The sequence below is a fragment of the Silurus meridionalis genome, chromosome 23 (genome assembly GCF_014805685.1).
Source record: "Silurus meridionalis isolate SWU-2019-XX chromosome 23, ASM1480568v1, whole genome shotgun sequence".
NCBI classification, from domain to species: domain Eukaryota; kingdom Metazoa; phylum Chordata; class Actinopteri; order Siluriformes; family Siluridae; genus Silurus; species Silurus meridionalis.
This window is the reverse complement of record NC_060906.1, coordinates 3666026-3693979: the sequence shown is the minus strand read 5'-3', so window position 1 is coordinate 3693979 and position 27954 is coordinate 3666026. Positions and strand designations below refer to the sequence as shown.

The following is a 27954-nucleotide window of genomic DNA, read 5'->3' as shown; positions in this document are numbered from 1 at the left end:
GATTCAGATCTCTCAGGTGTGAGGGTTTGATCTCAGAGCTGAAGCGAGAGCAGCACAGCCTTCATCTGATACTCCACAATCACACAACCTGCAGATACACAATGACACACACTTCACTCTCTCAGTTTCTACACATTCTTTGTGTGCTTTAAAATGAATGGGGTGGATGGAAGGATGAATGGATGGATGAATAGATGGATGGATGTATGTATGGATGGATGGTAGCAGAAATATAAACAATAGATTGTGTAAATGAGAGAATTCAGATAAATAAACTGAATATTGAAACAGTTTATTCAGTGACAAGAACAAGTCTGTTTATTAAATAGACTTGTAAGTCTTCCACTTAAGGATTATAGAGGCCACTGTGCTCTTAGGAAACTTAAATGCAGCAGAAATTTTTTTGTAACCTTGGCCAGATCTGTGCCTTGCCACAATTCTGTCTCTGAGCTCTTCAGGCAGTTCCTTTTTACCTCATGATTCTCATTTGCTCTGACATGCATTGAAATCTGTAAGGTCTTATATAGACAGGTGTGTGGCTTTCCTAATCAAGTCCAATCAGTATAATCAAACACAGCTGGACTCAAATAAAGGTGTAGAACCATCTCAAGGATGATCAGAAGAAATGGATAGCACCGGAGTTAAATATATGAGTGTCACAGCAAAGCATCTGAATACTCAACCATGTGATATTTCAGTTTTTCTTTTTTAATAAATCTGCAACAATGTCAACAATTCTGTGTTTTTTTGTCAATATGGGGAGCTATGTGTACATTAATGAGGAAGAAAAATTGTACATGGTATTATCTCCGTGAACTCTTTTATTTCTGTTTTAAACCCAGAAATAACACCTGACTGTCCTTTTTGTTCACAGAGAGAAACAGTTAAACCTGACTGTCCTTTTTGTTCACAGAGAGAAACAGTTTTTCTCTCTGTGAACAAAAAGGACAATCAGGTGTAACATCAGGGTTTAAAACAGAAATAAAAGAGTTCACAGAGATAATACCATGTAAAATCCTCCACTGGAGGTCGGCAGTTCTTTTTGGTAAATGTGGTTTGTACAGTGTCTCCACTCTGGTTTAATATCAGCATTAAAACCGTGAACATTTCTCCATGGGGTGTCTACCCTCCCACTCAGCTTTTTCTTATTCAGAACCTTCACACATGCTCTGTAGAGCAGCTTCCCCGACACTGACCCAAAGTCCATCTCCCCTTTACCCCGGCTCTCCAGGAGGGGGCCCTCACACCTGTCGAGGTCAGGAGTGATGTTCAGCTGGGGAAAGGGTTCATCCTCTGCAGGACCAGCCTCTTTGTGATAATAGTCCTTTGGCTGAACACGATCTTGCAGATCTCCAGCGGTGTAGGATCTGATTGACAACACGCAGGGACCTCAGTCCCATACACACTGCCAGGTCCTCTTCCCTCAACAAGTCTGACCCTGTGATGTTCACAAGCTCCTGGAGCGTCACGATTCCCGAGGAGATCTGGTCAGCGCAGGAACGGTCACACTGGAGATGTCTAGTCACCCGCCGTACACCAGAGGCTTCAACTTTGGTAATAATCCACTGGCTGCTGCTCTCCATACTAAGTCTATGGATGCAGCGAGGAGTCTCTGGATGAACTGGAGGAGGAATGCTGCAGCTCTGCTGGACAGCTGGACCAGCCCGTGCCCTCCTTCCATTTTTGGCAGATGAAGAACACTCTGAAAATCCAGTGTAGTTTGTCCCAGAAGAAATCCACCAGCAGGGCCTGGATGTTCCCCAGCAGGTTCGGTGGAGGATCGACGCAGACTTGCTTGTGCCAGAGGGACGACGCGACGAGGTTGTTGATGACCAGCGTTCGCCCCCTGTAGGACATCTTTGGGACCAACCATCTTTACCTGTTCAGTCTGCCTTTCACATGCTCTACAAAACCTTCCCAGTTTTTATCTAAAAACCCACTGTTTCCCAGGTAGACACCCAAGAATTTAAAACCACCTCTTTTCCATGCTAAGCCTCCTGCCAGTAAAGGTTGCCCACCTCCTTCCCACTCCCCAACTAAAATGGCTTCACTTTTACCCTAGTTGACCTTGGCAGAAGATAAAATCTGAAAGTCCTCAAAATGTCAGTTAAAAACTGCAACATCTTGTGTGTTTATCAGGACTACCAAGTCATCTGCGTAAGCTGACAAGCAAATGGGGACATGAACATTTGGAATATTAAAACCAGAGAGATGACTCCTTAACTCATTTAAAAGAGGTTTAATCGCCAGAGAGTACAACATACCTGAGAGGGAACAGCCCTGCCTGATCCCTCTGTACACTCAAAGAGGAGCACATAAACCACTGCTGACCTTTAGTACACTCTCAAGTTCACTGTACAGCACCCTGATCATAGCTATGAACCCAGGGTTGAACCCAGAGCTTTCCAGCATCTTCCACAAGTATTCATGCTCAACCTGGTCAAAAGCCTTTTCCTGGTCTAGGAGAATCAGACCAGTCTATAAACCCAATAGCCTGAGACGCCCAAAATGTCACGAATTAGGTATATATTGTCAACATCGACCTGGCGCTAGTTCTTCAGCTGGGTCAGGTCTTTCTTCTTGGCAGCAGGGTCAAGACGGCTTTCCTGCAGCTTGACGAGAGCTGAGCACCTTTCACACTCTCCCTTAGAAACTCCAGCACTTCCTGCCCTATAACTGTCCAGAATACCTTAAAGAACTCGACAGGGAGACCATCTATTCCCGGCGCCCACCCATTCTTCATGCTTTGGAGAGCCTCCTGAAGCTCAGACAGTGACAGCTCCTGTTCAACTCTCTGGCCACTGACTCTGTGAGCTTAGGCAGGTCTTTAAGGAAGCTCTTCCACCTCCTGTGCCCCTGACCTCTCACTGCTATACAGCTCAACAGAAGCTGAATGTCTGCTGGCGAATTTCAAAAGGCTCTGACACGAGATCCCTGATTCTTTTCGCACAGCATGCATAAACCTTTCTGTCCATTCTTTGCTCTAAACTGAAGAAGAAATTAGAAGGAGCATCCTTCTCATTGGCGCTTTTAAAGCATGAGTGGACCAGCGTACTGCAGTGTCTGCAGAGATCTGGCAATGTCTCTTGTGACATTGAGAGTGTACTGTTCACACAAAATTTTAATTTGTGCCTTTCTCTCATCCAGCCACTGCTGTAGGGAGTTAAAAGCTGCCTTTTCACATTAAAACAATTCCTTAAAAAATTATCCTCTAAAATTAGCATCCTCTAAAAATGCAGTGTTAAAATGCCAGTAGGTGCTCTTAGGTTTAATATTATTTTTACTGATTGTGCACTGAACCATACAGTGGTCTGAGATGCCTACAGGAAAAATAAAACATCTTGTAAAAAAAAAAATCAGTTAATGCTAATAATAAAATCGACCTAATCACACCAGGGAGAGCGTGTTGTCTATGCTGTGGGCCCATGTGTACTGCCTCTGTTTTTTATTGAAATTTCTCCATATGTCACAGAGATCGTGGGTCTCCACCAACTCCCACAGGCTCTTACGCGAAGCTACATATAAAATTGCAAATAAAAAGCAGGGCAACACCACCACTAAGTGATGTGTTATGGCTTAAAATCACCACCCCGTCCCACTCCTTCACCCAGTCAGCAGCATTACTGCCGTTGCTGTTGGTCTCCTGCAGCATAACATCATCAACACGTTTCTGTCTTATAAGCTTATAAAGCTTTGCTCGCTTTCCATAATCCCTTGCTCGGTTAAAATTAAGACTCGCAACTTAAAACCCCGTTCATTATGAAATGAAATAAAAGTAAAACAAACAAATGCTAAAAGAACTAAAAATAAAACACCACACACATTGACCTTCGTTATCAGCTTTTTCATTCTTAAAATTTCCTGATCTGTAAAAGCTCCTTCTCTTCTAAAGTGCTTTATATCATGACAAACTGCTTGCGGTCTGGGAAAAACTCCTCAACCAATACATTCTTTTGTCACTTGGTGGATCTTAAAAACTATTTTATGTCCTCAGCACTATATAATACATTCAACGGTTCTTCCTGAGAGTCTTGATTAAAAATTGAATCACACATTGTGTCTTCACTGTCTGATTCAGGTTCCTCCACCCTTACATCTTTCTACCTCGCTTTTTCCTTTTAGTCGGCACCTTAAACTGGGGCTCGTCTTCCATCTCCACATCTCCCCCGTCCCCTTGCACTGGTGTAGTGACTGGTGCCTCCTGGCGACAGCTAGGCACAGGGGTGCAGAGCTGTCACCAGGAGACACCAGTCACTACACGCCTCGTGCTCTACACGCCACACTCACAAGTCCCCCATGCATGCGCAGAAAGAAAAAGAGAGTGTGAGTGTGAGTGTGTGTGTGTGTGTGTGTGTGTGTGTGTGTGTGTGTGTGTGAGTTTGTGGTCAATCAACACTAATTTAACATGTTAGCCTTCGACACAGATTTTGGGACTCACAGCTGAAATGCGCTACCTAAATTTAAATGTTAACAGTTCCTGATAAAAGCGGGCTTCATACCCAATTTAAATATCTCTGAAAAGAAGACACTTTGAGCTTTACTGTCCACTATTCACTGCTGATATTGTTTAAAAAAATAATAAGTTATAGATGTACTGTAGAAAAAAATTCCTAAACATTTTTTTCTTTTCATATATAAATACATGAAATCTGTCCTATAGCAATCCGGAAAAGTAATGGATTAAAGCCACATTCCTACAAACATTTATCTGAGACTATGTCTGTTTCGTCCCTCCCCACCCAAATTTTAGGACTCACAGCTGAAAACACGTACCTAACTTTAAATGTTAACAGTTCCTGATAAAAATGCGCTACATACACAATTTAATTATTTTTAAAAAGAAGACACTTTGAGCTTTACTGTCCATCATCAAAGTTGATATTGCTCAAAAAGATATTAAGTTATAGATGATGAAGTGCCATAGATATACATTTCCTGCATTGAACATTATTTTGATTTTATATATAAATACATGAAATCAGTTCTGAAACAAATCCAGAAAAGTACTGGGTTGAAAGCCACATGTCTCATGAGTTTATATTTCAAAAAAATATGAAGATTTTCATAACAAATGAGATTCCTACAAACATTTATCTGTGACTGTGTATGATCCTTTTTTCTCCTCCCCCTGTTTGAGAGACACCTGCTAAACTCAGGTGATCATTCATACTCTATTCATACAGTCTGCAGATTAATGATTGGCTGATCATTAAAGGCTTTTGTTCTACATTTCTGGGGATATTGATATTGATTTGGCATTCATATTGATGGCCAGGTAGCCAGACAAGCTATTGTTCTACAGCCATTCTGTTCTGGCCATTCCAAGCTATACACACACACACACACACACACACACACACACACACACAAACTTACTTTTCAAGCATTTCTCTTATAAAAACAAACAGGCAATAAAACCAATAAAATCGTATAAAGCTATAAAGGGAGATTTTTTGTAATTTACAGATGTAGAGCTCCATGTCTCTGTTTTTACTCCGCCCCCCAAAAAATATTTTCCACATCGCTGCTTTTTGTGCTTTTTATTGGATTGTCCTTTTTTTTTCCCATTGTTTTCTTTTTTGTAAACAAAGTCTAGTTAGCACGAGCTATAAACAGCTCTTTATGTTGACCTGAGAGCTGCATCACTTCCTGGTTCGTGATTCAGCCAGTAATAGTTTGTAAAGAGTAATAAAACCAAGCCTCACACACGTGTGGAATAAAATCCTCCCATATATCGTTAAAATCCTGCACTTATTGGCTACACTGTCCATCAGTCATTTTGTTTCCATAATGTTACTGGCTGGAAATAAAAGGTTTGAAATGAGAGGCAGCGCATAAAAAAACATGGCGACACCTGCAGAGAGAGAAGAGAGAGAGAGAGAGAGGAGACTTATAAAAGATTTATACTCTTTTACTTTTTTTTTTTTACTTTTTTGTGGTCTCAACCGTTTTGTACCACTATATTCTACCAGCCATATTTGTTTTTTGTCACCAAGATGTCGTTTTTTATGTGAAAGTTATACGGAAATATATAAACACAAACATCAGCCGAAGTTCTGTGACGTAAACAAAGGATAAACATCTAAACTACAACACTGTTGTTTGATTGGAGCAGAAATGCTTTACAGCATGTTGTTTACTGGACCCTTATCTTTCCTAATAAAGCGGGATTAGCAGCAGTGGATGTGTTTGTGACTCGTTATTACAATAATGATGTAAGTAGTGAGGTTTTTTTATGCATGTTGTTTGTGTGTACTGCTCACACAAATTCAGTAAATACATTCATTAGACGTTTTCTATTGAAAAACAGTGATCTGAAATCGCTGCTTGAGACTTAGAGCTTTAGAATGATGTATAGTCATGGTTACTCTTCTCCCTTTTTATTTAATCTATTGCTAAACATTAACACCTGAGAACAAGTGGCTATTAGTTGCGCTCACGCGACCACGAAGCCTAAGAGGTTATTAAACTAACAAACAAAACAAAATGTGTGTTACAGAGGACCAGGTCATGTGACTCTCAGAGAGATGTTCTTACCACAGTATCTCCAGTTTACAGTGAGGATTCTCCAGTACAGCAGAGAGAAACTTCACTCCTGAGTCTCCTACTTTATTCCCAGACAGATCCAGTTTTCTCAGGTGTGAGGGGTTTGATCTCAGAGCTGAAGCGAGAGCAGCACAGCCTTCATCTGATACTCCACAATACATCAACCTGCAGATACACAATGACACACACTTCACTCTCTCAGTTTCTACACATTACACATCCTGTGTGTTTTAAAATGAGTGGTGTGGATGGATGGATGGATGGATGGATGGATGATAGCAGAAATATAAAAAATAGATTGTGTAAATGAGAGAATTCAGATAAATAAACTAAATATTGAAACAGTTTATTCACTGACAAGAACAAGTCTGTTTCTTTTATGCAGTGTGTGTGTGTGTGAGTGTGTGTGTGTGTGTGATATTATACATAGACATAAAAACCTATACAAACCAACTTAAGTCAAAACAAATCAAACAAACAAACAAGCAAAGTCAAAACATAAACCCAAACTCAAATTAACAACATATCAAAAATTAATTCTCCATCAATTACAACACAAATAATGTTATTAAAACACCACTGTAGTTCACAAGACTCCAAATCATTCAGTAGTTAATAAAACTTCAATTCAACACTCACTCTAGCTTTTATAAAAGATTTAGAAACAGTTACATCATGATTTGGGCTGTTTTTAATTCTGTTTCTTTTAGTGACATATATTACAAGTTATGTTTGTTCAACAATAAAATTAATCAACTGCCATTTTATTCTCTGCTTTTGACAAAATCTCAATCCTAAAAATATAGCTGCCGAACATACACACCGCGTGTCGTCCGAATAAGACATTTTTGCTTTAGATATTAAACACTTCCTGTTCTCTGAATTATAAATTTGTCGCCGCCATGGCAGCGCTCGAGATATCAAAATCCTTCGCAATTTAGCAAGTCCAATGTCTCGGCATCATGTTCACCACTTCTGATGTCAATCGCATGAATTCCCTAGGAGGAGTATTTAAAAGTTCACCGCATGCACTTATAAAACAAACCAAAATGGCTGACTTCCTGTTGGGCGTAGCTCATAGTTTAGAGGGCGAAAGTTGTTCGGGTCAATGAGGTCTATATGTACAACTCTCGTATATGCGCATACAAATAAATAAAATAATAATAATAATTAAAGCTGCAAGCAGCGATGTGGCCTCGCCGGCTCACCGCCACCCGGTGGCCTGAGGAAAACAGTGAACAGTGGGCGAGGTGCATGTAAGCAAGTAAAGCATGGAGAATTATGGCAGAGTCATTTCAAAGTGCCACTCTTCTTGTTGCCAGCAGGTGGCGCTATCACTATAACTAAATATGCAAAGGTAGATCTGTTCAGATCAGAGTCTTATCAGTCATGTGAAGTTTGGGGCAGATTGGACATTGTATGTCCAAGTAATAGCAACCTCCCTTTTCATGAATTCAAATTTGTCCGACCACCATGGACACTCCCTTTCACGAAACTCTAGATCTTCGCAAAGTAACATTGCAAAGGCCTTTAGATTGTGCCTACCAAATTTGGTGTTGATCTGAATAAATCTTAACTGTTATCCCCATGGTGAGTCATTGAAATTTGTCACGGCGCCATGGACACGCCCTTTAACGCACGCTAAAGATCTTCACAAATCACTAGCGCAAACGTCACGATAAGACTGGCCAAAAAAAGGGATGGCAATACATTTCTAGGAGTAGTTCATTGCACAGTAAAACATGTCACTTCCTGTTGCCAGCAGGTGGCGCTATGACTATTACTAAATATGGTAATGTAGATCTGGTCAGATCAGGAGTCTTATCAATCATGTGATGTTTGGGGCAAATTGGACATTGTATGTCCAAGTAATAGCAACCTCCCTTTTCATGGCGAATCGTCAAAATTTGTCAGACCGCCAAGGACACGCCTCTGACGAAAACTCTAGATCTTCACAATTTAACATCGCAAACGCCTTTAGATTATGCGTGCCAAATTTGGTGTTAATCTGAACAAATCTCTAGGAGGAGTTCGTTAAAAACGACATGTCACGAATGGCAAAATCGACCAAAAATTTTCTCATTACAATTAAAAATACCCGACTTCCTGTTGGGTGTCGGATTTCATACCAAGAGACTTTTTTGTAGGTCTTAGTGTGTTACATGTGTGTACCGATTTTCAGATATGTACATAAAACATAGCTCGAGCCACACCGCTGAACGTATAGGTGGCGCTACTGAGCGGTTCTGCCACATCCACTTTCAAGGAACATGGCGACCTAATCTTTCGACTTTGTTCGCTGTGTACGAAAGTTTCGTGAGTTTTCGATGAAAAAAAATGCAAATAATAAATATAGCTGCAAGCAGCGATGGCGGGCCCTCGCACATTTGTGAATCGCTATACGGTGCCTTCCAGAAAACAATGCACGGTGGGCAAGTGCATCAAGTGGGTAAATATCAGTGGACTATTTTATGTTGTTACTGACCCATTTGTGGACTGTAGTTAAAAGAAACCCCACATTTTAGACAAACAGGGGCACTAGTGAGCCACTTAAGAGACACACCATTGTCCGACCTTTTTGTCCACACTTGTGATGTATGTGACTTGTCAAATGTGATGTATGTGTCAAATTTCAAGATAATCTAAGCACGCCAAAAGCCTTAAATATGCCTGAAATAAAAGTAAAGTTTGACGTTGCCATGGGAACAGCGTCGAGATATCAAAAATCACTTTGCAATTTATCATCTACAATGTCTCGCATCATGTTGATTACGTTTGGTGTCAATCGCATGAATATCCTAGGAGGAGTATTTAAAAGTTCACCACATGCAACTGTCAAAAATCCACCTTTGTGACTGACACACTTCCTGGCGCCTGTTGGTGGCGCTATGTCCAAGATTCACAATAGGCACATCGATGCGATCGGAATCCTTGGCCGAACATACACACCGTGTCGTCCGAATAAGACATTTTTGCTTTAGATATTAGACACTTCCTGTTTCTCTGAATTCGCCATAAATTTGTCGCCGCCATGGCAGCTGCTCGAGATATCAAAATCCTTCACAATTTAGCAAGTGCAATGTCTCGCATCATGTTCACCACTTTGATGTCAATCGCATGAATTCTAGGAGGAGTATTTAAAAGTTCACCACATGCACTTTTGAAACCATCCAAAATGGCTGACTTCCTGTTGGGCGGAGCTAATAGGTTTGATTGTGAAAGTTGTTCGGTCGATGAGATCTATATGCCTACCAACTCTCGTTCATGTGCGTACATGTTTGCCTGATCTGTGCACCAATATTTGTTTTTACATTACAGGGGGCGCTACAGAGCCCTATTGCCACGCCTATGTTCCAGCCTTTGACCGGTCCTAATGGCAGACGACTTTGACGCCTGTGCCAAATCTCCGTGTTTTCGAGCATGTTAAGGCACACAAAGTGCATGCCAAATGCTTAAATATGCCTGAAATAAAGTAAAGTTTGAGGCGTTGCCATGGGAACAGCGTCGAGATATCAAAATCCTTCGCAATTTATCATCTACAATGTCTCGCATCATGTTGACCACGTTTGGTGTCAATCGCATAAATATCCTGGAGGAGTATTTAAAAGTTCACCACATGCAACTGTCAAAAAATCCACCTTTTGTGACTGACACACTTCCTGGCGCCTGTTGGTGGCGCTATGTCCAAGATTCACAATAGGCACATCGATGCGATCGGAATCCTTGGCCGAACATACACACCGCGTGTCATCCGAATAAGACATTTTTGCTTTAGATATTAGACACTTCCTGTTTCTCTGAATTCGCCATAAATTTGTCGCCGCCATGGCAGCAGCTCGAGATATCAAAATCCTTCGCAATTTAGCAAGTGCAATGTCTCGCATCATGTTCACCACGTTTGATGTCAATCGCATGAATTCCTAGGAGGAGTATTTAAAAGTTCACCATGCACTTATAAAACAAACCAAAATGGCTGACTTCCTGTTGGGCGGAGCTAATAGGTTTGATTGTGAAAGTTGTTCGGTCGATGAGATCTATATGCATACCAACTCTCGTACATGTGCGCATATAATTGCCCGATCTGTGCACGAATGTTTGTTTTAATTACAGGGGCGCTACAGAGCCCTGCCACGCCTGTATACCAGCCTTCTAAGGCCCTAGTGACAAAGGACTCTGACGTGTGTGCCAAATTTCAAGAGTTTTCGAGCATGTTAAGGGACCCCAAATTGCCAATGTGTAAAAAAAAAAAATAAATAAAATAAAAATATAGCTGCAAGCAGCGATGGCGGGCCCTCGCACATTTGTGAATCGCTATACGGTGCCTTCCAGAAAACAATGCACGGTGGGCAAGTGCATCAAGTGGGTAAATATCAGTGGACTATTTTATGTTGTTACTGACCTATTTGGGGACTGTGGGTAAAAGAAACCCCACATTTTAGACAAACAGGGGCACTAGTGAGCCACTTAAGAGACACACCATTGTCCGACCTTTTGTCCACACTTAACAGCCGACAAATGTGATGTATGTGTCAAATTTCAAGTTAATCTTAGCATGCCAAAAGCCTTAAATATGCCTCAAATTAAAGTTAAGTTTGACGCGTTGCCATGGGAACAGCGTTCGAGATATCAAAAATCACATTGCAGTTTATCATCTACAATGTCTCGCATCATGTTGCTTAAGTTTGGTGTCAATCGCATGAATATTCTAGGAGGAGTATTTAAAAGTTCACCATGCACTTATAAAACAACCAACATGGCCGACTTCCTGTTGGGCGGAGCTAATAGGTTTGATTGTGAAAGTTGTTCGGTCGATGAGATCTATATGCCTACCAACTCTCGCTCATGTGCGTACATGTTTGCCTGATCTGTGCACCAATATTTGTTGTTTACATTACAGGGGCGCTACAGAGCCCTATTGCTACGCCTATGTTCCAGCCTTTGACAGGTCCTAATGGCAGACGACTTTGACGCCTGTGCCAAATCTCCGGTGTTTTGAGCATGTTAAGGCACACAAAGTGCATGCCAAGTGCTTAAATATGCCTGAAAATGAAAGTAAAGTTTGAGGCGTTGCCATGGGAACAGCGTTCGAGATATCAAAAATCCTTCGCAATTTATCATCTACAATGTCTCAGCATCATGTTGACCACGTTTGGTGTCAATCGCATAAATATCCTGGAAGGAGTATTTAAAAGTTCACCACATGCAACTGTCAAAAATCCACCTTTGTGACTGACACACTTCCTGGCGCCTGTTGGTGGCGCTATGTCCGAGATTCACAATAGGCACATCGATGCGATCGAATCCTTGGCCGAACATACACACAGCGTGTCGTCCGAATAAGACATTTTTGCTTTAGATATTAAACACTTCCTGTTCTCCAAATTCGCCATAAATTTGTCGCCGCCATGGCAGCACCGTTCGAGATATCAAAATCCTTCGCAATTTAGCAAGTCCAATGTCTCGCATCATGTTCACCACGTTTGATGTCAATCGCATGAATTCTAGGAGGAGTATTTAAAAGTTCACCGCATGCACTTATAAAACAAACCAAAATGGCTGACTTCCTGTTGGGCGAGCTCATAGTTTAGAGGGCGAAAGTTGTTCGGTCGATGAGATCTATATGCATACCAACTCTCGTACATGTGCGAACATAATTGCCCGATCTGTGCACGAATGTTTGTTTTTAATTACAGGCGCTACAGAGCCCCCTGCCACGCCTGTATACCAGCCTTCTAAGGCCCTAGTGACAAAGGACTCTGACGTGTGTGCCAAATTTCAAGAGTTTTCGAGTATGTTAAGGGACCCTAATGACCAATGTGTGTAAAAAAAAAAAAATAAATAAAATAAAAATATAGCTGCAAGCAGCAATGGCGGGCCCACATTTGTGTGTATCGCTATACGGTGCCCCCAGAAAACAATGCACGGTGGGCAAGTGCATCAAGTGGGTAAATATCAGTGGACTATTTTATGTTGTTACTGACCTATTTGGGGACTGTGGGTAAAAGAAACCCCACATTTAAAACAAACGGGACGCTAGTGAGACACTTAAGAGACACACTTGTCCGACCTTTTGTCCACACTTAACAGCCGACAAATGTGATGTATGTGTCAAATTTCAAGTTAATCTTAGCATGCCAAAAGCCTTAAATATGCCTCAAATTAAAGTTAAGTTTGACGCGTTGCCATGAGAACAGCGTTCGAGATATCAAAATCACATTGCAGTTTATCATCTACAATGTCTCGCATCATGTTGCTTAAGTTTGGTGTCAATCGATGAATATTCTAGGAGGAGTATTTAAAAGTTCACCGCATGCACTTATAAAACAACCAACATGGCCGACTTCCTGTTGGGCGGAGCTAATAGGTTTGATTGTGAAAGTTGTTCGGGTCTGTGAGATCTATATGGATACCAACTCTTGTACATGTGCGTACATGTTTGCCTAATTTGTGCACCGATCATTTTTTGCATTACAGGGCGCAGAGCCCTACTGCCACGCCTGTGCCTAATCTCCGGTGTTTTTGAGCATGTTAAGGCACACAAAGTGCATGCCAAGTGCTTAATTACGCCTGAAAATGAAAGTAAAGTTTGACGCGTTGCCATGAGAACAGCGTTTGATATATCAAAAATTCCTCCTCAATTTATCATCTACAATGTCTCAGCATCATGTTGACCACTTTTGGTGTCAATCGCATAAATATCCTGGGAGGAGTATTTAAAAGTTCACCACATGCAACTGTCAAAAAATCCACCTTTTGTGACTGACACACTTCCTGGCGCCTGTTGGTGGCGCTATGTCCAGATTCACAATAGGCACATCGATGCGATCGGAATCCTTGGCCGAACATACACACCGCTTGTCGCCTGAATAACACATTTTTGCTTTAGATATTAAACACTTCCTGTTCTCCAAATTCGCCATAAATTTGTCGCCGCCATGGCAGCACCGTTCGAGATATCAAAATCCTTCGCAATTTAGCAAGTCCAATGTCTCGCATCATGTTCGCCACGTTTGATGTCAATCGCATGAATTCTAGGAGGAGTATTTAAAAGTTCACCGCATGCACTTATAAAACAAACCAAAATGGCTGACTTCCTGTTGGGCGAGCTCATAGTTTAGAGGGCGAAAGTTGTTCGGTCGATGAGATCTATATGCATACCAACTCTTGTACATGTGCGTACATAATTGCCCGATCTGTGCACGAATGTTTGTTTTTAATTACAGGGGCGCTACAGAGCCCCTGCCACGCCTGTATACCAGCCTTCTAAGGCCCTAGTGACAAAGGACTCTGACGTGTGCCAAATTTCAAGAGTTTTCGAGTATGTTAAGGGACCCTAATGACCAATGTGTGTAAAAAAAAAATAATAATAAAATAATAATAAATTCTAGGAAACCAATAGGTCACAGATTTCTGGTGCAGGCCATTCTGGCCTGCTCCTCGGTGCTCGGCCCTAAATATAGCTGCAGCAGCGATGGCGGGCCTCGCACATTTGTGTATCGCTATACGGTGCCCCCCAGAAAACAATGCACGGTGTGCAAGTGCATCAAGTGGGTAAATATCAGTGGACTATTTTATGTTGTTACTGACCCATTTGGGGACTGTAAGTAAAAGAAACCTCACATTTTAGACAAACGGGGCGCTAGTGGGCCACTTAAGAGACACACTTGTCCGACAATTTTGGACACACTTAACAGCCGACAAATGTGATGTATGTGTCAAATTTCAAGTTAATCTAAGCACGCCAAAAGCCTTAAATATGCCTGAAATAAAATGTAAGTTTGACGCGTTGCCATGAGAACAGCGTTCGAGATATCAAAATCACTTTGCAAATTATCATCTACAATGTTTTGCCATCATGTTGATTACGTTTGGTGGCAATCGCATGAATATCCTAGGAGGAGTATTTAAAAGTTCACCACATGCAACTGTCAAAAAATCCACCTTTGTGACTGACACACTTCCTGGCGCCTGTTGGTGGCGCTATGTCCAAGATTCACAATAGGCACATCGATGCGATCGGAATCCTTGGCCGAACATACACAGCGTGTCATCCGAATAAGACATTTTTGCTTTAGATATTAGACACTTCCTGTTTCTCTGAATTCGCCATAAATTTGTCGCCGCCATGGCAGCACCGTTCAAAATATCAAAAATCCCTTCACAATTTAGCAAGTGCAATGTCTCGGCATCATGTTCACCATGTTTGATGTCAATCGCATGAATTCCCTAGGAGGAGTATTTAAAAGTTCACCACATGCACTTTTGAAACCATCCAAAATGGCCGACTTCCTGTTGGGCGGAGCTAATAGGTTTGATTGTGAAAGTTGTTCGGTCGATGAGATCTATATGCCTACCAACTCTCGTACATAACGTACATGTTTGCCTGATCTGTGCACCAATATTTGTTTTATATTACAGGGGGCTACAGAGCCCTATTGCCACGCCTATGTTCCAGCCTTTGACCGGTCCTAATGGCAGACGATTTTGACGTCTGTGCCAAATCTCCGTGTTTTCGAGCATGTTAAGGCACACAAAGTGCATGCCAAAGGCTTAAATATGCCTGAAATAAAAGTAAAGTTTGAGGCGTTGCCATGGGAACGGTGTTCGAGATATCAAAAATCCTTCACAATTTATCATCTACAATGTCTCGCATCATGTTGACCACGTTTGGTGTCAATCGCATAAATATCCTGGAAGGAGTATTTAAAAGTTCACCACATGCAACTGTCAAAAATCCACCTTTGTGACTGACACTTCCTGGCGCCTGTTGGTGGCGCTATGTCCAAGATTCACAATAGGCACATCGATGCGATCGGAATCCTTGGCGAACATACACACTGCGTGTCATCCGAATAAGACATTTTTGCTTTAGATATTAAACACTTCCTGTTCTCCGACCGCCATAAATTTGTCGCCGCCATGGCAGCAGCGTTCGAGATATCAAAAATCCTTCGCAATTTAGCAAGTCCAATGTCTCGCATCATGTTCACCATGTTTGATGTCAATCGCATGAATATCCTAGGAGGAGTATTTAAAAGTTCACCGCATGCACTTATAAAACAAACCAAAATGGCTGACTTCCTGTTGGGCGAGCTCATAGTTTAGAGGCGAAAGTTGTTCGGGTCGATGAGGTCTATATGGGTACCAACTCTCGTACATGTGCGTACATAATTGCCCGATCTGTGCACGAATGTTTGTTTTTAATTACAGGCGCTACAGAGCCCCTGCCACGCCTGTATACCAGCCTTCTAAGGCCCTAGTGACAAAGGACTCTGACGTGTGCCAAATTTCAAGAGTTTTCGAGTATGTTAAGGGACCTCTAATGACCAATGTGTGTAAAAATAAAAAATAAAAAATAAAAAATAAAATAAAATAATAAATTCTAAGGAAACCAATAGGGCTTCGCACCTCTGGTGCAGGCCATTCTGGCCTGCTCCTCGGTGCTCGGCCCTAAATATAGCTGCAAGCAGCGATGGCGGGCCCTCGCACATTTGTGTATCGCTATACGGTGCCCCCCAGAAAACAATGCACGGTGTGCAAGTGCATCAAGTGGGTAAATATCAGTGGACTATTTTATGTTGTTAATGACCCATTTGGGGACTGTAAGTAAAAGAAACCCCACATTTTAGACAAACGGGGGCGCTAGTGGGCCACTTAAGAGACACACCTTGTCCGACCTTTTGGACACACTTAACAGCCGACAAATGTGATGTATGTGTCAAATTTCAAGTTAATCTAAGCACGCCAAAAGCCTTAAATATGCCTGAAATAAAATGTAAGTTTGACGCGTTGCCATGAGAACAGCGTTCGAGATAACAAAAATCACTTTGCAAATTATCATCTACAATGTCTCGCCATCATGTTGATTACGTTTGGTGGCAATCGCATGAATATCCTAGGAGGAGTATTTAAAAGTTCACCACATGCAACTGTCAAAAAATCCACCTTTTTTGACTGACACACTTCCTGGCGCCTGTTGGTGGCGCTATGTCCAAGATTCACAATAGGCACATCGATGCGATCGGAATCCTTGGCCGAACATACACACTGCGTGTCATCCGAATAAGACATTTTTTGCTTTAGATATTAGACACTTCCTGTTTCTCTGAATTCGCCATAAATTTGTCGCCTTGCCATGGCAGCACCGTTCAAAATATAAAAAAATCCCTTCACAATTTAGCAAGTGCAATGTCTCAGCATCATGTTCACCATGTTTGATGTCAATCGCATGAATTCCCTAGGAGGAGTATTTAAAAGTTCATCACATGCACTTATGAAACCATCCAAAATGGCCGACTTCCTGTTGGGCGGAGCTAATAGGTGTGATTGTGAAAGTTGTTCGGGTCGATGGGATCTATATGCCTACCAACTCTCTTACATGTGTGTACATGTTTGCCCCATCTGTGCGCCGATATTTGTTTTTGCATTACAGGGGGCGCTACAGAGCCCTATTGCCACGCCTATGTTCCAGCCTTTGACCGGTCCTAATGGCAGACGACTTTGACGTCTGTGCCAAATCTCCGGTGTTTTCGAGCATGTTAAGGCACACAAAGTGCATGCCAAATGCTTAAATATGCCTGAAATAAAAGTAAAGTTTGAGGCGTTGCCATGGGAACGGTGTTCAAGATATCAAAAATCCCTTCGCAATTTATCATCTACAATGTCTCGGCATCATGTTGACCACGTTTGGTGTCAATCGCATAAATATCCTGGAAGGAGTATTTAAAAGTTCACCACATGCAACTGTCAAAAAATCCACCTTTTGTGACTGACACACTTCCTGGCGCCTGTTGGTGGCGCTATGTCCGAGATTCACAATAGGCACATCGATGCGATCGGAATCCTTGGCCGAACATACACACCGCGTGTCGTCCGAATAAGACATTTTTTGCTTTAGATATTAGACACTTCCTGTTTCTCTGAATTCGCCATAAATTTGTCGCCTCGCCATGGCAGCACCGTTCGAGATATCAAAAATCCCTTCGCAATTTAGCAAGTCCAATGTCTCGCCATCATGTTCGCCACGTTTGATGTCAATCGCATGAATTCCCTAGGAGGAGTATTTAAAAGTTCACCGCATGCACTTATAAAACAAACCAAAATGGCTGACTTCCTGTTGGGCGTAGCTCATAGTTTAGAGGGCGAAAGTTGTTCGGGTCGATGAGGTCTATATGCGTACCAACTCTCGTACATGTGCGAACATAATTGCCCGATCTGTGCACGAATGTTTGTTTTTTAATTACAGGGGGCGCTACAGAGCCCCCCTGCCACGCCTGTATACCAGCCTTTCTAAGGCCCTAGTGACAAAGGACTCTGACGTGTGTGCCAAATTTCAAGAGTTTTCGAGTATGTTAAGGGACCTCTAATGACCAATGTGTGTAAATTCTAAGGAAACCAATAGGGCGTCGCACCTCTGGTGCAGGCCATTCTGGCCTGCTACTCGGTGCTCGGGCCCTAATAAATAAACGACACAAAAACAATAGGGTCCTACGCACCTTTGGTGCTCGGCCCCAATAATAAATTCTAAGGAAAACAATAGGGCGACCTCTGGTGCAGGCCATTCTGGCCTGCTCCTCGGTGCTCGGGCCCTAATAAAAGCAGTAGGAGAGCGTTTTAAAATACATTCAGTTTGGCATGAGGACCTCTGACCTAAAATGGCGGCCAGTGCAGGAGCATCACTTAAATGAGGCCCAGCCACATCCATTACATTCCTTATCTTTACCATACCAGAGACACAAAGTCTTAATGAAAGACCTGCAAACACTCATTTGATAAGTCAAGGTGAGATCCTTCAACCAAAACCTCCTCAAACAACCAAAACAATGACTCTGTTTTACAAACCCTGATCAAACTGAAAAGTCCCCACATTTTAAATAGTCCATGATAAAAAGAAGGAAGTCCTTTGAAATTCAATTGTTTGTGATCCGTAAATACCAGAGTACTGTCAAGTCCAAGTCCATCGATCCTCTGTAATATGTTCTGAGCCACTTTCCTCCAAACTAGATCTTCAGGCCCAGTTAACAGTCTCTGGATAAACTGCAAGTGAAAAGTTGCAGGTCTGCTAAACAGATGCACCAGACCTTGACCTCCTTCTTCCACATGCAAAAAAAATACGCTTTGAGGGACCCAGTGAAGCAGATCCCAAAAAAAAAAGTCCACCAGCATTGCTTGTAATCTGAAAAGCAGACCGGAAGGAGGATCTACACACACCAATCTGTGCCACAATGTTGAAGCAGCCAAATTGTTCATTATTAAAACACGTCCTCTAAAGGAAAGTTGTGGATGAATCCACTTCCAGTTTTTAAACATGCCCTTTATTTTTCCTAATATCTAATAAACACTCCTAGATATTTAAGACCTCCTTTTTTCCAAGTTAACCCACCAGGTAATAACGGTGGCCCCTTCTCCCATTTTCCAACAATTAAGGCATCACTCTTACCCCAGTTTATTTTAGCAGCAGATACACTTCCAAACTCTTGAATGATTTTTACTCGAGTATTTATATCATTCTGCCCATTGACCTTCATCATTCCATCATCAGCATCAGCTGCTATCTGATGTTGCAGATTAACATGAGGTAACAGTAGATATATATTAGACCGTCATTTGTTTAATAATGGTTCAATTGCTAAGGAGTAAAGCGTTCCAGAGAGTCACAACCTTGTCTGATGCCCCTGTTAACACTAAAAGACGCGGACAAACCATCATTGATTTTTAGCATACTTTCAATGACTTTATATAACACTTTAACTGCTCCAATAAAACCTGGACCAAACCAAGAACATCAAGGGTGTTCCAAAGATATTGGTGCTCAACCCTATCAAAAGCTATTTCCTGATCAGTGGAGATGAGCCCTAAATTAATGCCCAATAGGCCAGCAACCTCTATTACATCTCCAACAAGAAAAATGTTCTCAGAAACAGATCTACCAGGCACACAATACATCTGGTCAGGATGTATGATGTCCCCCATCACTTTCCCTAATCTATTTCCCAGAGTTTTAGAAAAGATTTTCAGATCGGAGCACAACAGGCTCACTGGTCTCCAGTTGTTAATTTCCTGAAGGTCACCTTTCTACAGCTCACTGGTAAAAACCCCTCAGCTATGCTCTCAGCTATGATCTCCTCTATTACATATCCAACAAGAAAAATGTTCTAAGAAACAGATCTACCAGGCATATAATACGTCTGGTCAGGATGTACGATATCCCACGATATCACTTCCCTTAATCTATTTGCCAGAGCTTGATAAGAACTGTCAGACATTTCCTCATCATCTTTATATTCACTCCCATACAGATCCTTCTAGAACCTTCCAGCCCTTTGTCTTATTTCAGACAGCACTGTAAGCTCCTGCCTGTTCTCTGATCACAATGAGGGAATGGATCTACTCTGCCATTCTTTCTTTACAGATAAAAAAGGATTTGGATGGGGCATCCATTTGTGTTCAGTTTTGGTAGCGTGACCTGACCAATGCACCTTTTGCCTTCACGCCTAACAGGTCTGCAAGAAACATCCTTTTGGACTTGAGAACATCAACACTATTTTGTTCTCCAGTAGACTCCAATATTGTTTGTACATCTACAATTTCCTCTTCAAGTTCTTTCATTTTTTGTGTAATATTTTTAGAGACCTTGAAAGTATACTGTTGACATAATAACTTAATTTCAACTTTTCCAACATCCCACCATTGTTTTACATTTATAAAACTCTTTTTCTTATTTAAATTCCTTCCAAAATAAAAGAATAACCTCTTTAAACTTTGCATCACTCAACAAGAGCAGTAAAAATTCAATAGGAACAGAATTACTCTATATTTGATACAACAAATAAAACATGATCAACCCCAGAAGGTTCCTGTTTTCATAAAAATCAGTGAGTTGATCTATAGTCTAGTACAAAATAATTTTTGTTTTAAATTTTTATTTTATGTTTAAAAGTTTCCATATAAAATCTTATGGGTTTCAGTAAATGACATACAAATACTGGGGCTCAGTGTGATTCCGATCTAATACACAATTCTCAGTACAATTAAAATCACCTAACATTTTAACTAATTACACTCTGAATTAAATCAAAACTCTTTATTATATTTGATATAAACACTTTTATAATACCAATACATTCAGAAACAAACATTCATCTTCACAATATTAAAATGATGTTTAAAACTGAGTGATCTAATCAGAAAATAAAATTCTCAGTAACCATGAATATTGTTTATCATTGTTGTTTAAACGTCTCCATATAATCACACAGTTTATGGGTTTCAGTCAAAGTGCTCATGGCACAGCTGGAAGCTACAATCACTTCTCTACACAATTCTCAGTACAATTAAAATCATCACCTAAAACACATTAATCTGAATTACAACTCTGCAAAATTCCATTGAGATCATTGAAGAACACAAACTCTCTCATTAGCATTATTAGGAGCATATACATTACATTACGTACAAAAAAATCAGTCTACCAGCAATTTCCTGCTTCACCTCAAAAGAGACAGGAGTGAATGTGCAGTAGAAAGCACAGCTACCCCTCCTCTAGAAGAGCTGATGTGAGAGCACACCACCACCCTTCCCTTCTTTCCTCCAATTCATTTCATTTAAAACATCACTGTGTCCTCCTGAATAAACTGAAAATACCTGAAAAATTCTCACACTCATAAAGAAGAATGAGAGAAGGATTACACACAGACAAATTTCAGCATGTGAAGGCAGAGAAAACTACATTGTTTCAAACCCAAAGTTCTGATCTTTATTTAGCAGGAATTTTCCTTAATCTATATATTTTCCTGAACAGTCTTGAACAGTATCTCCAGCCTGATCATTCAGCAGAACCAGTGAGAACAGTATTCCAGCCTGATCATTCAGCAGAACCAGTGAGAACAGTATTCCAGCCTGATCATTCAGCAGAACCAGTGAGAACAGTATCTCCAGCCTGATCATTCAGCAGAACCAGTGAGAACAGTATCTCCAGCCTGATCACATTCAGCAGAACCAGTGAGAACAGTATCTCAGCCTGATCACATTCAGCAGAACCAGTGAGAACAGTATCTGTGTGTGTGTGTGTGAACCAGTGAGAACAGTATCTCAGCCTGATCATTCAGCAGAACCAGTGAGAACAGTATCTCAGCCTGATCCCATTCAGCAGAACCAGTGAGAACAGTATCTCAGCCTGATCCCATTCAGCAGAACCAGTGAGAACAGTATCTCCAGCCTGATCCCATTCAGCAGAACCAGTGAGAACAGTATCTCCAGCCTGATCTCATTCAGCAGAACCAGTGAGAACAGTATCTCCAGCCTGATCCCATTCAGCAGAACCAGTGAGAACAGTATCTCAGCCTGATCATTCAGCAGAACCAGTGAGAACAGTATTCCAGCCTGATCATTCAGCAGAACCAGTGAGAACAGTATTCCAGCCTGATCATTCAGCAGAACCAGTGAGAACAGTATTCCAGCCTGATCATTCAGCAGAACCAGTGAGAACAGTATTCCAGCCTGATCACATTCAGCAGAACCAGTGAGAACAGTATTCCAGCCTGATCATTCAGCAGAACCAGTGAGAACAGTATCTCCAGCCTGATCCCATTCAGCAGAACCAGTGAGAACAGTATTCCAGCCTGATCATTCAGCAGAACCAGTGAGAACAGTATTCCAGCCTGATCATTCAGCAGAACCAGTGAGAACAGTATTCCAGCCTGATCACATTCAGCAGAACCAGTGAGAACAGTATCTCCAGCCTGATCACATTCAGCAGAACCAGTGAGAACAGTATTCCAGCCTGATCACATTCAGCAGAACCAGTGAGAACAGTATCTCCAGCCTGATCACATTCAGCAGAACCAGTGAGAACAGTATCTCCAGCCTGATCATTCAGCAGAACCAGTGAGAACAGTATTCCAGCCTGATCATTCAGCAGAACCAGTGAGAACAGTATCTCCAGCCTGATCACATTCAGCAGAACCAGTGAGAACAGTATTCCAGCCTGATCACATTCAGCAGAACCAGTGAGAACAGTATTCCAGCCTGATCATTCAGCAGAACCAGTGAGAACAGTATCTCCAGCCTGATCCCATTCAGCAGAACCAGTGTGTGTGTGTGTGTGTGTGTGTGTGTGTAAGATGTGTGTCTGATAAATATTATCAGACAAAACATAAATATATAACACTACCGACACTGAGGACACACAGTAACTATGAAATTCTGAACACCTGCACTATGAGCAGTGCTGGTGTTCTTATAAGTCGAGCAGTGTCCCAAACATCCTCCGCTTTTAGAAAGTCCTAATAATTCCGTTGTGCCCGTATTTTTGTGTATCCAGTGTGTGCTCAGAGTGTATAATCCTACTATCGGCACTTTGGCGCTACTGTGCCCTCATACACATTTCTGACGGTCCCTGTGCGCTTTCATTGGTCGAGCGGCGGAATCCTCGTCAGCAATTGGCTCTGTTTTTATGTCCGTCAAACTCAGAGCTCACCTGCCGAATGCCAATTAGCTGAATTATTTTCATTTCAACGGAGTTTGGAAGTGATAACAACAGAAGTGAATTAGCTGAAGGTTAGTTTATTTGTTTATTTGTTATATTTTATGGTGCTGTGTCCAGACTCAGATGGAGCTTTAAACTAGTTAAACTCCCATGCCTGACGGCTATTTAGGCTAATGAGATGTTAGCTGAGCCGGCATCTGCCATTTCATTAAGTTTTAAGTGCTATGTAGTAAAGTAAGATTATTTGTTTATTTAGCTGTTTTTGTATAAACAAAATTCACAGTGGTCCATAGACATGCAATGAAGTCTTATTTTAATGTACTGGTTTTGTAATTCATAAATAATTTGAATGCTAAATATATTCTTATTTACTATTTAATCATGATGGCTTGTGAGAGTTAAATGGATGTTTTACAGCATTAATTAATTTATTATAATTACACTAAAATCAGTTACATTTATATTAACAACTACCATTTATGTGCAAAATTATGTATTTAGACACATACTTCCATACAGTTTGACCATAATGTACAGATACATATATAATTTATAAAGTCCATGTGCTAATTGTTATCTGGAATTTTTTTAGAAAAGAGCATAAACTGTGCAGGATTAAAAATACATATTGTCAGGCAAAGACAAAGCCTTCAGTGAGGGAGAAATCAACACATTTAAAGGTAAGTTGTGCATCACAAATAGCACTTTAGTTTGTACTGCAGTATTCCTCTCACTGTCAAACACATTTTGTTGGACTGTCCTGCTTATAATGACTACAGACGCTTGTTTTATGAAGCCAATTCATTAAATGAGCTGTTTACCAAAGTTTATTCAGGAAAAGTTTTAGAATTTTTTATCATGTATTAATGTAAAAATGTTTATTTAAACTTTCTTGTGCTGTAATTATTTGTTTGTGATTTTAACTGTTCTTGCCATGAAGATAGCCTCAGTAGCTTGCATAGCATTAAATAAAAGTATATGATATATGATATGATACAAATAGACATACTGTATCTTATGCTGGGGTAAACAACATATTTTACATACAAGATGAGTCAAACAATTAACAAATATCAAAATATTTTCTCAAATTCAACATATACCGTAATTTCCGGACTTCCAGAATTTCCAGGTGCGGCTTATTTATGTATTTTTAACATAAATAAGCCGCAACTGTGTATAAGCTGCAGTATGTGTATGTCTACACTAAAACTAATGAACTTTACACAGACCACAAGCCGTACGGTGGGAAAACACACTTCATTCACCCTCAGCACTGGAGCTCCCAAGGTTGTGTTCTGAGCCCCTGCTGTACTCACTGTACACATACGACTGTGGCCACTTCCACATTAAGTTTGCTGATGGCACTGTTGTGGTGGGTCTGATCTCCAACAACGACGGCCTACCTACAGGAGGTTAAAAACCTGGAGAGATGGTGCCAGGAGAACAACCTTCTCCTAAACGTCAGCAAGACTAAGGAGTTGATAGTGGACTTCAGCACAAAGAGTGAGAATATATATGTGAATGTGTGTGTGTGTGTGTGTGTGTGTGTGTGTGTGTGTGTGTGTGAGAGAGAGAGAGAGTGTGTGTGTGTGTGTGTGTGAGAGAGAGCGAGAGAGAGAGAGAGAGAGATGTGTGTGTGTGTGTGTGTGTGTGTGTGTGTGTGTGTGTGTGTGTGGTCAATCAACACTAATTTAAACTAACAAACAAAAATAAAATAAAATAAAAGTATAAAGTTCCTCCTCAGAACATTGAACCTAAAAGCTCTGCTTCAGTCTCACTATTAGAGAATGTGTGTTACTGAGGAGCAGGTCATGTGACTCTCAGAGAGATGATCTTACCTCAGTATCTCCAGTTTACAGTGAGGATTCTCCAGTACTGCAGAGAGACACTTCACTCCTGAGTCTCCTACTTCATTCTCATACAGATTCAGTTCTCTCAGGTGTGAGGGGTTTGATCTCAGAGCTGAAGCGAGAGCAGCACAGCCTTCATCTGATACTCCACAATCACAACCTGCAGATACACAATGACACACTTCACTCTCTCAGTTTCTACACATTACACATCCTGTGTGTTCTCCTCGTTCCTGCAGTGTTGGTGTAAGAACCAGTCACAGACACTGATGGAAGTCCTCGTCTAGACAGTCATGTAGTGCGAGTTCCACGACTACACAATGGACAGACTTCATTTCTGTAAAATAAGGTGCAGCAGATTTCTCCAGGACTTACAAAGTAAATCAAAAATATATCATTTTTATCAATGAAAATAAATGAATTTAAAGATGATTTAATGGAGATAAATATTTGTAATGCACTTTGATTCATCTCAGACTGCTGACACAAGAAAACTGCAGTAAATGACCCGTAGGTGGCAGTGTAAGGTGTATTTCAGCTCATTTTCACAGCAGGGGATTAGAAGTAGAGCAGCACTAATGATCAAATGAATGTGGAGGAAAAAACAGAAGTACCGTAATTTCCAGACTATAAAGCGCACCCAAATATAAGCCGCACCCACTGAATTTGAAGAATTTGAAGATTTTTATTTTGAACATAAATAAGCCGCACCTGTCTATACACTGAAACTAATAAACTTTACACAGGCTTTAAGGAAAGACAGTGTCTGTTACACGATGTAACGGGTGAAATATGTTTTGGCTTCTTTAGGAGCATAGCGGTATTTTGGGAATGTGTGTGTGCATTTTGTGTGTATTACTGCATGTGTAAGACTAAGGATTATGTCCTTATTATTTTCTGATGCTCAGTTCTAAGTTTCTTTGACTAACCCGTAACGCTGTTGCGAAGAAAAATAAAAAAGCACGAGTTTTGGAAACCTGTCTGTGCTTATATGATTTCTGTTGCAACTGGAGTTAGCAAGCTCTCCCTTCACCCAGACTCAACACGCTACAACGGCTTGTATCTAAACAGTAGCTACCAAGAAAGTCATTGTTCACTGTCTTCCTCCTTCCTTTCACAACTATTTCTCTCGAGAGTTTATCTTTTGGCATCGTCATGCGTTTAAAAATCACTATCGGTGAAGCTTTTCAGCATGACGAATGATTCGCTTTTTCTGTTGACAGTCCGAGTGAGCGGCAGGTCAAACATCAGAGGAACCTCATCCATATTTATGATGTGGTACGGCCCGATTCAGTGGGAGCGCATCTGATTCAATATAAAGAGTTTCATTGGTTCACCTGAAGTTAAAGAATTTCATTGGTCTAATGGTATAGGGCTCAGTTTTTTGGCTTGAATCTTGTGAAACCGGGAAAAACCCAGGAATAATCCATAAATTAGCCACTTCATTGTTTAAGCCACGGGGTTCAAAGCTTGGGAAAAAAGTAGCGGCTTATAGTCCGGAAAATACGGTCAATTGTTGGATTTTTTGCTCTTAGAAGATCTTAAACATTTGCAGTTCAATAAAGAAGTTGTAAAAGAAGATGAGATGAATGAGAGCAGCAGCACAAACACACGTCGCTCTGAGAAACAGAGAATGGAACTGGGAAGTCCAGAGCAATGCAAGCTGACACACACTTCATCATTCTGCAAACGGAGCAGAGGGGAATCTCTGACAATGAAGAATAATATGGTAAGACGTCTAGAAACAGGTTGAAAAAGCAATGATGATGATTTGAGGATGATGTGTGTGTTATGGTGGACCGTCTCCCTTCTCTTGTCCAATCACAAGATCATATTAAACCTGACCAATGATTATTGCTGTGATTGAGATTCCTGTCATTATGTGTACAAGAGGTGTAAAGGTATTGCTGCTTTCTGTTCAAAGTCATGAATCAGGTTCTTTCTCTCTGTTTAACTGGAGTTTTATTCACACATGGATCTAATTCTCAGTGCATTAATGATTAGTGGAAGTGAGAAGTTTCATTACTGATAGATTTGTTCTGGATGTTGTACTGCTACAGCAAATTTCACCTGAAAAACAACACTGTATACAACAATTCACTGCAGCTTTTAGTGAGTTCTTGTGTCTCTCAGAGAGATGATCTTACCTCAGATCTTTCACTTTACACTCAGGATTCTCCAGTAGAGCAGAGAGACGCTTCACTCCTGAGTCTTCTAGTTTATTCCAGGTCAGATCCAGTGTATTGACAGTCAGATGCAGTTCTCTCAGACTGGAGGTTTCTGAGTTGAGCACTGAGGTCAGAGCTTCTCCACTTCTCCTGTAATTTCACTGCATCTGATACTGAAGGAAATAAAAGATAATGAACAGAAATGCAGAAGATCAAACAAGTTCTCAAAGCTTCACTGCAGCGTCTCACTTTCAACATCACACACATCAGTTGAACACAATGATTAAATGCTGGAATAATAAGAATTGACAGTGGGAGATGTTCAGATTTGGCTTGGCGAGAGTTTCAGCTGAGGAACATCATCACACACGTTGTATAAACATGGAGGATGAGATCCGGGAATCCAAATGGGAAAGTAAGAGAGTCTGATCTAAAAGGTTTCTAAGAGGAGAAAGGAAAAGTCTAAAGAGTCCTGCAGAGTTCGATTCATCTGAACAGCTCAGACCTTTGATTTGTTCTCAACACTGTAACAGTAGAACAATTTCATTCAGCTTCACTTACATTGCTTTTCTGGATCCTGCAATCACAGACATCACTCTCACAAGAATCTCATCTCTGATCTTATCTGGAGTGATGTATTTATTCAGGTCAAATTCCTCCAGATCCTGTGCTGATGTCAGTAACACAAACACCAGAGCAGACCACTGTGAAGGAGAAAGTTCACTTTGTGTTCCAGATTTCAGATACTGCTGGATTTCCTCCACTAGAGAATCATCACCCAGTTCATTCAGACAGTGGAACAGATTGATGGATTTCTCTGCAGGAAGATCTTCACTGATCTTCTTCTTGATGTACTGAACTGTTTTCTCTTTGTTCTGGGAGCTACTTCCTGTATGTGTTA

At 41.1% G+C, this 27954-nt stretch overlaps 1 long non-coding RNA gene across 1 annotated transcript; it reads right to left on the bottom strand.

Moving 5' to 3' along the window:
• Positions 1–27: 27 nt before the first annotated feature.
• Positions 28–27808, bottom strand: LOC124376852. The gene is made up of 3 exons (XR_006923902.1): positions 27615–27808; positions 27033–27226; positions 28–88 (listed from the first exon to the last, which is right to left on the bottom strand). It is a non-coding gene; the product is annotated as an uncharacterized LOC124376852 (long non-coding RNA).
• Between the last annotated feature and the right edge of the window lie 146 nt (positions 27809–27954).